Source organism: Ochlerotatus camptorhynchus, unplaced genomic scaffold, assembly GCF_037179485.1.
Source record: "Ochlerotatus camptorhynchus isolate MF236.1 unplaced genomic scaffold, CSIRO-AGI_Acam_v1.1 ptg000213l, whole genome shotgun sequence".
NCBI classification, from domain to species: domain Eukaryota; kingdom Metazoa; phylum Arthropoda; class Insecta; order Diptera; family Culicidae; genus Ochlerotatus; species Ochlerotatus camptorhynchus.
The window spans coordinates 6,601,305-6,615,700 of NW_027040703.1; the positions used below are offsets into that span (position 1 = coordinate 6,601,305).

The 14,396-nt window shown below is 39.3% G+C and overlaps 1 protein-coding gene across 11 annotated transcripts in view; it reads right to left on the bottom strand.

Annotated features, from left to right (window-relative positions):
• Window positions 1–14,396, bottom strand: part of Glut1 (Glucose transporter 1) — a 317,829-nt gene that overhangs the window by 191,082 nt on the left and 112,351 nt on the right. The window lies entirely within an intron of this gene.

A 14,396-nucleotide genomic window follows, 5' to 3' on the forward strand; every position in this document is an offset into this window, starting at 1 on the left:
TTCCCAGAAATGGTATGCTAACTACCTGTCATTCCTGGGATGGGATGGAAAGGTGAAAACCTTACTCTTCTGAGATGGAGACACATGTATATTTACATCATAGTGGGATTATGGCGGGTGGAGATGGGTTTCGGTGCGTAGCGTTGTTTCGCTCCCGACCGAGCAGGAACGGAAAAGTTGACAACAGTTTCGAGAACTTGTTCCGGTAGGAAGCAATTTCACCATTTTCCCCGCAGCTGTCGAAATTCATTAATATTCATAGCTGGTAGTTGCACTTGCCTTGGGATAGTAATGCTGTACTCTAGTCGTGCGAGGGGACGGGGTAGGAAGTGAGGAGAACTAGCTAGATGTTTTTTTTTCTTGGTCCTCAAAAGCTAGACAAGTGAGCTGCGTTCGTTCGTTGATCTTTTTTATTATTTGACGGAGAAGAAGGAAGAAGGATCTCTGTTTTTTTTTTTTTTTAATTCTGTGAATGCCAATAAAACTTGAGAAAGTGATTTACCGGTTTGTCTTTTGCGTTTGAGTTTTCAAACTAGTTAGAAGAGATGGGACGGATATTTTAAGAGGAGGCAGAGAGGCAGACAGTGGGCTAGGAGAGAAGGGATGAAAGCTAGTTTCGTGATGCAGCAGTTTCAAACAATGAACAGGAAATGAAAAAATCATATGAATAGAGGAGGGCAATCTGGGACTTAGCTCTATTGTATCATAATCCGGAGGGTAAACTTTCTCACCTGTGTCGAAGGTGAGCAAGATCCATGACTCTTTTGTTTTGAGAAGAGGTTGTGTGTGTTTGGTGCATGCATAATTGTGTTTACTTGTTACTTATTCATGGCTGCAACTTAAAAGGATTAATCTCTTAATCGTAATTAAATTAAAAATCCAATATAATTCTTGACACACTCATGTGATTGTTGGATTAATACATGGATACCCTGTTCTTCGAGGTGTTAAAATTAAGCTTGATATATGATGCCAATAAGTCAATAAAAATTTCACATGCAATCCCAGAAAGCAAAGTCTATTTCAAGAGTTGTTGAAGAAGTTCATTCGCACTTAGATTATTTTACAGGAGTCAGTATTTTTTTACTCTGTTGGTAGAGTCGGTAAAAATCAAATGACCGTTATCCGTAAAGAGTTTCTATCATTAAATGGGGTTAACAGAATGAAGTCTGTACAAGTTCGGAACAAATTTTCTCATTTTTGAATTTTACACAGGTTTTTTTTAAACTAGGGGAAATAGCTCAAATGTTGGCCTATGGATCTAAGATTGGACCCATTGCAAAAAAATCTGCTATTTATCAATTTTATCTAGATGAATGGAATTGTTCTGGTCGCTATTGAAAATTTAGTCATTTGCTCGATTAGAGCCGTATTAACGGAGATAAATCGATTTAAAGATTTTCATACCCGCCAGCCTGATATAATGGGTTGGGACATTTGCTTGAGGAAATTTTTTTGTGACACCTAAAAACCTGAGTACTGCGAACTCAGCCGATTTTATTTTTCAAGTGAGTTTGTTTCAAGTGAAATTGTTTTGCTGAAACAGCTCGCGAAATTGTATATACATGCTGTCAAATGAACTCTTGGCTCCTCCTCCTCTGCTCCAGAAATAACGTATACATGGTGATGGGAGTGCACCTGCCCACAAAGCTCACATGACTCTTATAAAGTTTGATTACGTTCTTGTTTCAGCAACCCAGTTTTGGCATTATTAATATCAAATAAAAACACGATCGGTGATTTAAATTATCCGCCTACTAAGGTTGATGTTTCGACACTTTTATATTTATAATTCTTAATTTCTTTCAGAAGGTTTGCAACACCTTTACTTATGGTTTAAACAGTAACTACCTACGTGACTTCTGAGCTCTTTTGAATGTTTGGCTCCCGTTTGACAGTTTGACTCGGCTCCCAGATGACAAGCATTTTGAGTTAGTTCACAGTACTCAGCTAAAAATCCTCCAAATCTCGATTGGAGCCGTATTAACGGAGATAAATCGATTTGAAGATTTTCATACATAAATGGGCCCAAATTAGGGGCATTTAGGACGACATTACATCAATTTCCCCTATTACCTAACATTTCCACAATTCAAAAACCAAATTAAACCTTTTTGGATGGATTAGTGTGTACCCACTTGTTTGAATTGCAAAGTTTTATTCTGCCTACTAAGATTTATCAAATATAAGGTTAGTGTTGGTCTAAGTCTTTCTTATATTGGGTCCATACATACATTTTGAAGGGAAGCATTATTTGACAAGTTTTCACTAGTTTTCACTCTAAAAAATATTCATTTGCATTGTCCCGAGGACGCATTGCACAGTAGTCCAGAATGAAAATTTAACAGGAAAGATGCTTTAAGAGCCTTGAAAATTTAGAAAAAAGTGTCTTCTTGGAATTTGTTCCTTACACTTAACAATTACATTTAATTTGTCATAAAGAGACTTTTGAAGCATTATTAGACATCGTTAGCATTAGCCCATCGTTAATAAAGACACTCTTTATAATGTTATGTTTTTTATTGACATTATTGAATTTCTGAATAAAGGTTGACATAATGCTGATCAAGTGAATATTAAAGCTTTGAAAACTAATGCATATTCAAAAAAAATAAGTAGAAACGTTTAATAAAGCTTGTTTACAGATTTTAAAATGCTTATTATAAGCTTAACAAACTCTTCTTCACATATCGTAGGAAGCGAATGAATCAATCGCTCATTATGAAACGCGAAGAAGTCCTAGTTATGTTTAATTTTCAGATTCATGTCGAGCCTCCATAAGCGTGAAGCTTGATAAAATCACCATATTTAGATGTTTATCAACTGAACAAAGAGTTTTATTTCTTAATTACAATATTTGTTCAGGCTAAGGTTGCACTGATTTATTCATTCTATTTATAATAGATCAGTACCGACGCTGGCCACGTCCTTACGGTCTTTTGAGAGGGGAAATTTGACAATCGTTGGTACTAGAGACCGAGTTTACACAATTGTCACGGGAAAGATAGTTGGGTTATTTTTAGATTCACTGCGGTAAGTAAAAGCAGCTGTTTTTATGTAGTGAGGATAGAATAAGGAATAGTGAAAAATTGCAAAGAAGAGGACGGGCCTGGGATTGAACTCTTTACCTTCGGCTCAGTAAGCAGAAACGGTAACCACTAAGCACCAGTAATACCCACCCAACGTAATGCTGATGACGAACTGAATGCATTCCTAATTGTTTTTTACATGCATGGCTAATAGATAAATTACATTACACGGTCTTACATAAACTCTAGGTTGAAATGGAATTGACTAAATCTCATAAAACTTTCAATTCAAAAAATTTTGACATCCCATTCATTTTTTACAGCTACGTACACTAATCAAGAACCGTGCTGCATACCGTCAATTGCGATGTTGGTTATACAAGGACTGACCCATCTTACTGCTTAAGCAAAAATAATGTCCAGGTGCCTTTCTCTTGTAACATAAAATAGCATTATTCCATATGTTGGCCACTCTCGCAGAGGCACCTGAAAGTCCAATGCTGCATTATTTCATCAATATCACGTGACAACTGACGTGCTACATTTCTCGATTCACACTGACGAAACCGCTATTGAAATGCTGACTGACTAAGTATGATGCGACACGACGTGCTTTGCTTTGCTTCGTCAATGCACTTTGACAGACAAAGCAGTCCGGCAGATTGTCGCAGACTGATATTTTTCTTCATTGAGCAACATGTTTTTCCTCATCGTTTTGTTGTGCTTAGAGCACCCGCACCAATGCGTTGCTAAAGCTATTTCAGTAACCTCCACCATAACGCAGTAACCGCACTGGGGGTTACTATTCAAGTGCGGGAAATAACAATCTGCCTCTTGGTGAACAGCGGGTTGACAACCGGCCGAAGCGTTGCTATCTATGAAATGTTTGTTTTGTTTTTCATTTGAACATTGTGATATATGAATGAATTTCGACGTGGAACAAAAATGTGGACCCTAGGGACAGCAAAGCATTACTCTGGAAGACCCGGAACATCCATAAATGTAGAAAGTTAGTAAAAAATGATCTAGATTTTTTTAATCAACTTGTTGTTATGCTGCATGAATGAATTTAAATTTGAAACCAGTATGTGCACTCTGGTAGCCATGGAACGGTCCTTCGAAAGATCCGGAACATCCGTAAAGGGGGCCGATTCATAGAAAAGATCGTAGAGCTCTGTACTTTTTAATTCACTTACTTTGATGCTACATTAATGCATTTTGGATCTGGGTCCAGCATGCGAACTTTGCTGGCCACAACCCGGTCTTTCGGGAGGTCCGCACCATGCGTTAAAGTAATAAAAAAAGATTCAAGAGCTTCACGATTCACTTATTCTGAAGCTACATGTATAGATCTAGGACTAGCATATGCAAACAGGTAGCGGTGTGGTTCTCTGGAAGATTTTGAACATCCACAAAAGTAGACAATTCACGTAAAAATCCTAGTTTTATTTGGACTTCCGTGAGGTTTTGAATCTTTCCTGAAGTTCATTTAGTTTTTCTACTGTTCCGGAAATTTTAATCATATTTATAAAATTGACCTCGAATTGTTCCTGAAGCATCGCAAAATTCATGAAATTCTTGAAATATTCCATAATACCTTTGAATTCCTTGAAATATCCTGTAATTTTCCTTAAATAAATGCAACTGATATGAAGATCTCTAATCATCTACGAAGTTCCAAGAACTTCCCAACATATAACGAAACTACCAAAAAATCTATATACTTCTCTGAAGGTCTCTAGAAGTTCTTGAACATTTCTGAACATTTTAAAAGATCTCGCGATTTTCTTGAACATAATCTGATCGTCGCTGAAGTTCCTGCATTTTACAGTTCTTTAAACTGCATTGAAACCCATGGAACTCCCTTAAAATGGTCTCACATTTTCCTGATGCTCATGTAACATCTCTTATGATTCTGAAATTTAAATAAAGGTCTTGGTTATTTTATGAAGTTTAGGAAATTCCCTTAGTTTCTTGGAACTTCTTAAGCATTCTTCAATTTCCTTGAAATTAGTTGTTCTTAATTTCTCTGATCAGTCCATCTGTTTTGAAGCATTCTTGAAGTGCTCTCAATTCTATTAAAGTTCTTGGTATTACCCTGAACTAAATAGAACTGTCAAACATTCTCAGAGTTTTTCTGAAGTTTATGGAATTGACCGGAATTTATCGGACCATATCCATACAAATCATCGAACTTCCCTGAAAGCCTGGAATTTCTTGGAAGTTATTGGAAGTGCCGTTAATATCTCTGAAATTCCCTAAAGCCATCTAGTCTAACTTCTTTGAGATACTTGGAAGTTCTTTAAAATGTAAATTTTCCTCAAGTTACCTTTCCACATTTCTGAAATTATTTTGACTTTTCTAAAGTTCGCTAGATATCGCTGAATTTCTCATTTCTCAAATTTTCTTAAAAGTTCCTGCAGTTTCCTGAAGTTTTTGGAACCACTTTGAAAATCCTGAAGCTTGCCTAAAGTTCACCAAAATTTCCAGAAGTTTTCGGAACTTCCCTTTTGTTCCCGCAGTTTGCCTATAAAACTTCCTTCAATTCTCAGTACTTCTTTTAATTCCTCAGACTTTCCTGAAGATTTGTATTGTTTCCTGAAGCTTGCGGAAATTAATGGAACTGCCCAGAAGATCTTTAAACTTTCCTTTAAACGTAGATCTTCTGTGTAGCTTAATGTTTTAAGTTCATTCTTTGAAGTTTTTTTTTAATATCCTTAAATTTTCGGAACTTCTTGATGGTTTCCTCTATTTTACTGAAATAAATGGACCTGCCATAAAGTTCTTGAAACGAACCTAAAGTTCTAGGAACGTCCCTCAAGTTCTCACAGTTTTTCTGATATTCATGGAACTGCCCTAACATTTTCAGAACTTACCCGAAGTTCACGTAACTTACTCATAGGTCATTATGCTTAAATTTTCCTGAATTTAATGGAAATGCCCTAAAGCTCTTAATCTTCGCTGAAGAAAATTTTCCTGAAATCTGTTAGATTGCGCTGGAGCTATCGAAACTTACTCTTAATGATCTTTTAACTTCCCCACATTTCTAACAATCAGAACTTCTTAAAGGTTTAATTTTTTTTTGTTTCTGATGTTATTAGATCTACCGTATTAAATTCGACCAACCGAGCTTGACTGTTGGAGGTAAAGGGCTCTTTCTCAATGGAAACCCTGCCAAAAAGTCGCGAATCGTTACTAAGCGTCTCGTTACTACCGACAATTGCACATACGTGCATATTTCGAGCACATCGAATGATTCATGAGACGTGTTACGCAACGCTATAAACTCACTGCACTTCAGAGAAGCTTCCGGAGGAAAAATCTAAGGTATTTGTGAAGATAGTTGACCACCCACGATTTGTACAATTGCATATGCTATGCTAAATCTAAAGAATAAGTTAGTAGAACTACATTTATTTATAAGGAGAATTTAGAAACTGTAATTGAAGGAGAAAATGCAAAGCGATTTTAGAAATAAATTCAGTTCTGAGAATAATTCCATTGAAATTTTTTTGGAGCATGACAAATAAATTCAAAAGTGAGTTCCGGAGAAGCATTTAGACGAACTAAAAAAAATTTCCCTGCGATAATTCATCTGAAATATCGGGAGAAAACTAAGAGCGAACTCAATAGACTGTTCGAAAAAATCTAAAAAGAAATTATCGTAAACACCCAAGACTTCAGTATGATTATTCTTCTGGAAATGTTCAACAGCTCAACACGGCACAGGTATGAAGTTCTTCACATTTCCCTGAAGTTCTACGAAATTCCTTGATATATTATGAACTTCCTTGAACTTTCACAAATTCCTCGGAAGATATTTTTTTCAATCTTCAACTTGAATTTCTTTGATGATCTACGAACTTTCCTGAAGTTCTGTGAGCTTCCCTTATGTTTTGTAAATTTGCTCCGGTGTGGGTACCCACGCGAATTTCGCTACCGCGGTTAACGTGATTTATTCGCTACCACTACCGTGGCGTAAAAAACGCGCCAGTTTGGGGGGACCTTCATGGATGAACCACTTTTACGGATCATCCGGAGAACGGTCCCATGGTCATTCGGACCCATGCTTATGTTACGACCCCAAATTATTTCATTTAACACAGTTCCACGTGTTTTTGAAAAAAAAAAAAACCGTTGAACTCTCGGATCAGTTTTGTGGATTGACCATTTTTAAGGATGTTCCAGATCTTCCGGAGGTCCGATGGCCTTCTATGTACATGTTTATGTTACAACCCCCAATTAATGTATGTATGACAGTGTCAAGTATCCGAAAATCCGCAGAACTCTACGATCAGTTTCATTGATTGATTACTTTTACGAATGTTCTGGATGTTCCATAGGACGGTTCGATTGCCATCTGGGTCTATGTTTATGTAACGACTCCAAATTCTATCTTATATCACAGTTCCTAATGTTAAAAAAAACCCCGGAGCTTTAGGATCAGTTTCGTGGATTGTCTACTTTTACGGATGTTCCGGATCTTCCGGAGGACGGTCCCATGGCCATCAGGGTTCATGGTTATGTCACGACCCCAAATTCATTCTATCATCACAGTTCCTAGTGTTTTTCAAAAACTGTGCAGCTCTAGGATCAGTTTCATGAATTGACCCTTTTTACGAATGTTCCGGATCTTCCGGAGGACGGTCCCATGGTCATCCAAGTCCATGTTTATGTCACGACCCAAATTCTTTCTTATCTTACCACAGTTCCTAATGTTTTCGAAAAAGCACAGAGCTCTAGGATTAGGTTCGTGTATTGACCACTTTTACGGATGTTCTGGATCTTTCGAGGACCGTTCTCCTTGATCCATATGTAGGAACCATGACTGTATTCCGGCTAGTTATGAACATTTGTGTCCAAAAATCTAAATTATAGATCTTAAGCCACTTGCAAAACCCATAAACACACCTTTAAAAAAAAACGTGTAATGACTCTTTTCACTTTTAAAGAAAGTAGACAACCTTATTTTCAATATTTTTACAATCAAAACAATCTACAGACTCTAGCAATTCTAGAAGTACCACACTTTTTGAAATTCATCAAGAAATGACTAAATTATTCATGCCATTGCAAACTTGCCGTCACACGCTTTTCGGAGGCTTCGTAGTCGGCGTAAAGTTTTTTACCCTCCGTATTCGGAGTGTTAATAGCCGATGGAAATCGTGTTCCAGGGATTCTTATGGCTTGTTTCTGACCGATCAGGAATCAATCTTGACACACACCTTCTCAAAAATCGGACGATCATCAACAAATGGATTTTCGAACACTATAATTTATTTTCGAAGTGTAAAGTTTACGTAAAAAATCACCAAATGGAACACAACCTTAAAATGTGATTCTCGGTAGGAAAAGTGAAAAACCGGTTGTTTTGAACCTTTCGTCTGTGAATCGGTAGGCATCCCAAAAATCGGTAGGACTACCGATAAATCGGTAGGTCTGGCCACCCTGTACATGCAGGAGCTTTTTTGAATTAATCATTTTGTTCGACCATTTTCCACAGAGATGGCGCTGTTCCGCTGGTAGGAAGTGATAAAAATCCCCATATAGAAATTGAGAGAAGTGCGAATAATTCGCTTTCGGTGCATATTCAGGTCAAAAAAAGTGAACGACAATCTAAAGAAATTAATCAGGGACTTTGTCGTTCAGTTTTTTCCCGGAAATTAATGCTAAACAAGCTACAATTAAATAAAAATGATTTTTCCCCATACAGTTTTACCTGCTTTACTACCAGTCCCAGAGAGCCAAAAAATTTAAATTTGAGAGAGAAATTCTCTCTCACGAGCTCAATCTCTCAACATGCCATGTATTTTGTTGACACTCGATTTGTGATTTCCCTTTCACAGATTACAAAATAGAGTACCTGACACTACAAAACATGTCTGGTACCTCTATATATGCATTTGCTTTAACATTTGAAGTCCTTTCTTTTTTACATATTCTGCACAAAAGATACTTTATGCCCCGCCCCATACATAAAATTCGATGGGAAATTCTGTGAGGGGTGAGCTATTTAGTGTGCAGAATGTATAAAAAAGGAGGGACTTCGAATAATAATCTAAATGCATATATAGAGGTACCAAACATGTTTTGCACTGCAGTGTCCTCTGTGAACAATTATAGGAAAACAGATTGTGTGTAGTTTCCGATAGATGTCACCGCAAACAACAGCAGTGACATCTGATGGAAAATGAATGCAGAAGCTTGACAAAATGATTAATTATTCGACCTCTAATGCGAATCAACTTATCAGTCGAGAGAAGTTGATAAAACCTGCGTAAGCGGAATTTAGATGATACTGGTCAAGATTGTGCGAGCTGCTTCTATTTTTCTGCAAACGTTTGCTGTTGGATTAGCTGGTCGATGATTAGTTCCACTGTAATCTTCTTGTGCGCGACGGACATTGTTGTGACGTTGGTTACTGGTGATAGATGCATTCGATAGTTGGAGAACTCGTTCATGTATAGATCGATGATTGACGGTTCTGCGGATGCCATACTGAAGGATGTCGGTCGCTTTTTTTGCTTCTTAAATGGCAGGCAAACGGTGTGCTGTTCTTCCAAATTGCTCTTCACCGTGTGTTCACAGTTTTTGTTGCGCGTGGTTTCTTCAACGGAGGAGAACTGATGTCGGTCGGCGAGTCGTTGGAAATTACAGGTTTCACCAAGTGGGATGCACCCTGGAGCTTTAAAGAGCTCAAAAAAGATTTCAGCACCGATGACGATGTCGATCTGCCTCGCTTCGTGAAAAGACGGATCGGCATAGTGTACACCAGGAGGAATTTGCCACGCAGAAGCGTCGAAAGAGGCAGTCGGTAGACCGATGGTGACTTTGGGCAGGACCAGAAATTCGGCCGAGGTAGAGTAGTTGCTGACTCTCGAACTAATGGTGCAGACAATCTTGTAACGACAACTGTCCGATCCCCAAAATCGGAACACAGATGTTCTTGCGCTTTGCCTTGATGAGCTGCGAGAAAGATTCGGCTATGAAGCAGCATTCACCACCGAAGTCGAGAAGTACCCTTGCGATGTGTGTAGTTCCGTTGTCGTCGACCAGCTTGACGACTGCTGTGGCCTGAAGTACGTTGTTCTGAGCCTGTCCTGTGCTCGCGTAGCTGACAGGTTTCCAGATGGTAGCTGTTACGGATGCCTTTGGTTGCTTGTCGGACGTAGAAGCGATTGGTGCTTCGGATTGGGAAGATTGGGTAGTCCTAGAGTTATCAGCGACTAAATTTTCCCCGGAGCAGAGCTGTGTATTAGCGGCGCCGGTGGTATAGTGGTAAGCGTGATTACCTCTCACCCCAGCAGGCCTGGGTTCAATCCCAGTCGGCGCCGCAGGGATGTTCTGAGGCATAACATCTCTGATCAGCCGGGAAGTAAAGCCGTTGGTCCCCGGTTCATGGGTCGATAGGTAGGGTCCAGGTGTGGGAGCTGCCTCCTGGCGTGGGTAGCATTGATGCTCAGCACGGAAAACAAGATCGACGGAAAACAAATCATGGAACTCCCGAGCGTGACGACCTTTTCGTAGGCAGTTTCTACAGAGCTGATGTCAGCGAACTTCCCTCTCTTTCTCCTCCAGTAGAGTTTGGCGAACGACGAACATAAATAGAACGGGTGTTGGTCGGAACCGAAGATGCATTTCCGACCGACGTTGAATTGGCTAGCCCCATGGTGACTGGCGACCAGACGTTGAGCGGGCTTCTTGAACTGCTAAGTGGACACTGGAGCTTCTACGGGTTTCCCTTAGATCGTTTGCAGTGCAGTTACCCTCCGCTGAAGAAACGACGTCAGTTCCTTTAAGGCAACGGAATCCTTCGTTGACGAATGCTCCTTCCAGTCTCGTCGAGTGGTAGGATCCAAGCGGATACTCAGCATTCAGATGAGGACGATGTCCCAGTAATCGGTCTTCTCTCCAAGCTGCTTTAGGACCTTGACGTTGCCTTCAAACTTCTCCACTAGCGAATGGAAGTCAGCTGCATACTCGCGTCTGAGTGGAGGGAACTCGGAAAGGGGGGTAATTGATGGTGCTAATCGGAATGGTTTGTACCAGTTTTAGAGCATCGCCAGCCAAAGACGACCGAAGGTAGTACAATCTCTGAATGTTGAACAATTCGAGCGAAGATGGACCAGCGAAACGAAGAGGTCGTGGAAATTGAGCCAGTCGTCCGAAGGAAGGCGGGATCAGAGATTTTATGCCTCAGAAAATCCCGGCGGCGCCGACTGGGATTGAACCCAGGTCTTCTGGGGTGAGAGGCAATCACGCTTACTACTACACCCGCTGATGTTTGAACTTATGGGCACTTGAAAATTGGCAAAAATCGTACAACAAGAACATTTGTTAAATTTTTTGAACTTTTGTTCAAATGTTTTTTTCATGTTATTTATACTCAGAAAGCAAGGTTTGAGACATTTTGAATCAACTTCTGTGAAAAAAATAACAAAAAAAAAAGCGTAGCAACAAAAAGTTTGAAAAAATGACCAAAAAATCTTGTTCTACGATTGTTTCAAGTTTTCAAGTGTTTTGAACATTACAAAAGTTTTCATGCCACAATTTTTTGAAAAATTGCATGGACGTCATGTAGAACATTTCATATGATCCAAAATGGTAGAATTTTAGCAAAAATGTGACTTATTGCCCATAACAAGCATATACGCAAAGTGTCATACAAATCGAAATTGAATTGTTATGTCGCAATTTTGCCTGGAACTGCTCATGTTGCGGCCATTTTTGTGATTGTCTTCTATCGACGTTGTTAAGCGTTTTAACTTGTTCGGCATTATTTGTTTTATCATTTTCCGAGTTTAGGTGAAATACCTCTGTTTGGACGCATCAATGCCATTTTGGTTTTGGGTTTCAGATAATCATGAAGTTTAAAGGATTTTTTTTTATTTTAAAGTCATTTTGGAGTCTTTTTTATTTTGGTAATCTTGGTCTCATATCTTCTGTATTTATAATTGGTGGGTCGTGAGCTTATGGAATTGCTCAATGTGCATCACAGTAAAAAAAAAGTTTGAAAACCGCTGAACTAAAGGAAAGCGGTTCATAAATGGCAAATTTTCCCTTTCATTCATTTGGATCCGAGAATGATTTGGACGCTAAAAAATTGAATTCATCACAAGGAATTCACTACTAGTTTCGGACTAATACCAACATCTTCCGTTGGAATAACTCAACTAAGTTTTGGTTTTCAAGCCCTGTGTATTTTTACGACCACTTTGAGCAAATTGATTTCCATCGCACTAAATTGCAATCGTCACATAAACTACCAACTCGTCTCCCAGGCCAGAGCCAATCCAACACCTAAAAGTCCATTTTGCTTGCATAAAAACCACATAAAATTCTCTGCTAAGTCGCTAACGATTTACAGCTCTATTTCTATTGTGCTCCACCTAAAGCTCCAATTAATTTGCTTGAGCCAATTGCTATCGCCGGAGATGGCGCCCACCAGCCGCGATCCCCAAGACACCTTAATGTGTACCGAAAAAAGGCAAAAAGAAAAAGAAATCAACCGAAATCAGACGCCAACGTGGAAGTAAACAGAAACAGAGGAAAATACTGCTCAAGCCATTAATTTTGAAAAGGAATTGAGACACTGAGCGAACCAAAAACAAAATGAAAAGAAACGAAACGAAAATCATTGGACCGGTGGGAATTGAACGCGCGACCGGAAACAGGAAATCTTCCACCTCCCTTCCCGCAGGCAATCCGTTTACTACGAACGGCAGCGATGGCCTTTCGATCAATTGATAATTTGTAGCACACTGTGTTTGTTCACTCTGCCTTGGCGCAGTTCGGTCCGATTTCTTTCATTTAAAGTGGAAAATCGTAAAACCGTGACATAAGGCCGGGAAAAGAAAGACGCGGAAATTATACTAATGGAAGCGAAGTTGAAATCGAACGGTGGAGAAGAGATTGGAAGGGGGTGGAAGGGGGGGGGGGGGGGAGTTGTGTTGAGGAAATGCAATTCGATAGGTACCAGCTGGATTTGTGGGATTGTTTTTCTATGTGTATACACGCTCGGTTACTTACCCGTAAGAAATATCACCGTACGACATTGTTACTTTTTTTTTTTTACTTTACTACTTCCTTCTTCCTTCTTATAATAAAAGTTTTTATTTTTATCGAGGATTGAATCCTTCTTTTCCGTTTTTACTTCACTTGTGAATTGTATGCGTTGTTCTAGTCTTGGAATTGGGGACACCGAATTTCGCTACGCGCTTTCCGGGATTTCTAGTTTCGGTTCGTAAAAAGGATCATTCTAGATCGGTTCAAGGGAACTCAAAGACCTGCTGCTTGAGAACTTGAGAGGAACTTTCTATATTTCTCGATTGGCTTTCGATTCGGGTCGAAGAGTTCTGGTTCTCTACGATAGTAAATGTGTTTGTGTCTCTGTCTCTCTCCTCAGTGATTACATCCTACGTATGACTGTTTCGATCTATGATGAAAGGGGATTTACTGGTTCCTACTTGCACCTTTATTGCGTATATTCGAGTTACGATTTTTGGATCACACTAAATGAGAAAATCAATGTTTTCTCCTCGCTGCATTATTACGGCTATACGAAGCTATAACAGAGAGAAAAAGGTTCCAATCAATAAACTGTCGATGGGTTGCGTGGGGACTTTCGAAGCGACATTCAATTCAAATTTCAGCTATTCAGAACGCAACCTCAGAGACGTTTCGTTCAGACGCTCACTGGTGGGGGATTCGGGAAATTTCCATCATGTTCATAGTCAATAGAAGAGATACAAGAATGGCACCACAGCTCTTGAGAATTTGGGGAAATTATCTAAATGAGTACCGAGAACTCGAAAGCACCAAGCAGGAAGTTTTGCGAAGATGCGATGGATTTGAGCACAATAAAATATTCATCTCTGTTTAGCACAATGACTTCAATGGCGCCTGTTATTTCCTTCGTTTTTTCTTGCTGACACGGAGAAGATTGTTGGTTTGGCTTGTTTTACCGGCGTTATTGTATTGTGATTTTCGGAATAATCCGGTAGAACTTAATTTTGTTGGAAAATCAAGATAACAAATTACAAAACTTTTTGCATTTCCGGGCGTTATTCATTAATGGGTTGCAACTTCGACGCATCGATAAGTGAAGTCCATAACTCAAAAATTATTGATAACTTTTGAGGATCTATAGATAGAGCTTTGGAATGCTCTACAAATTTGTAAGATTATCAATTATCTACCAAATGATAACATTATTCACGCTTCTGGATTTCTAAATTCCAATATAACGACGCTGGTGGTGTAGTGGTAAGCGTGATTGCCTCTCACCCCAGCAGGCCTGGGTTAAATCCCAGTCGGCGCCGCCGGGATGTTCTGAGGCATAACATCTCCGATCACGATTTCCTTCGG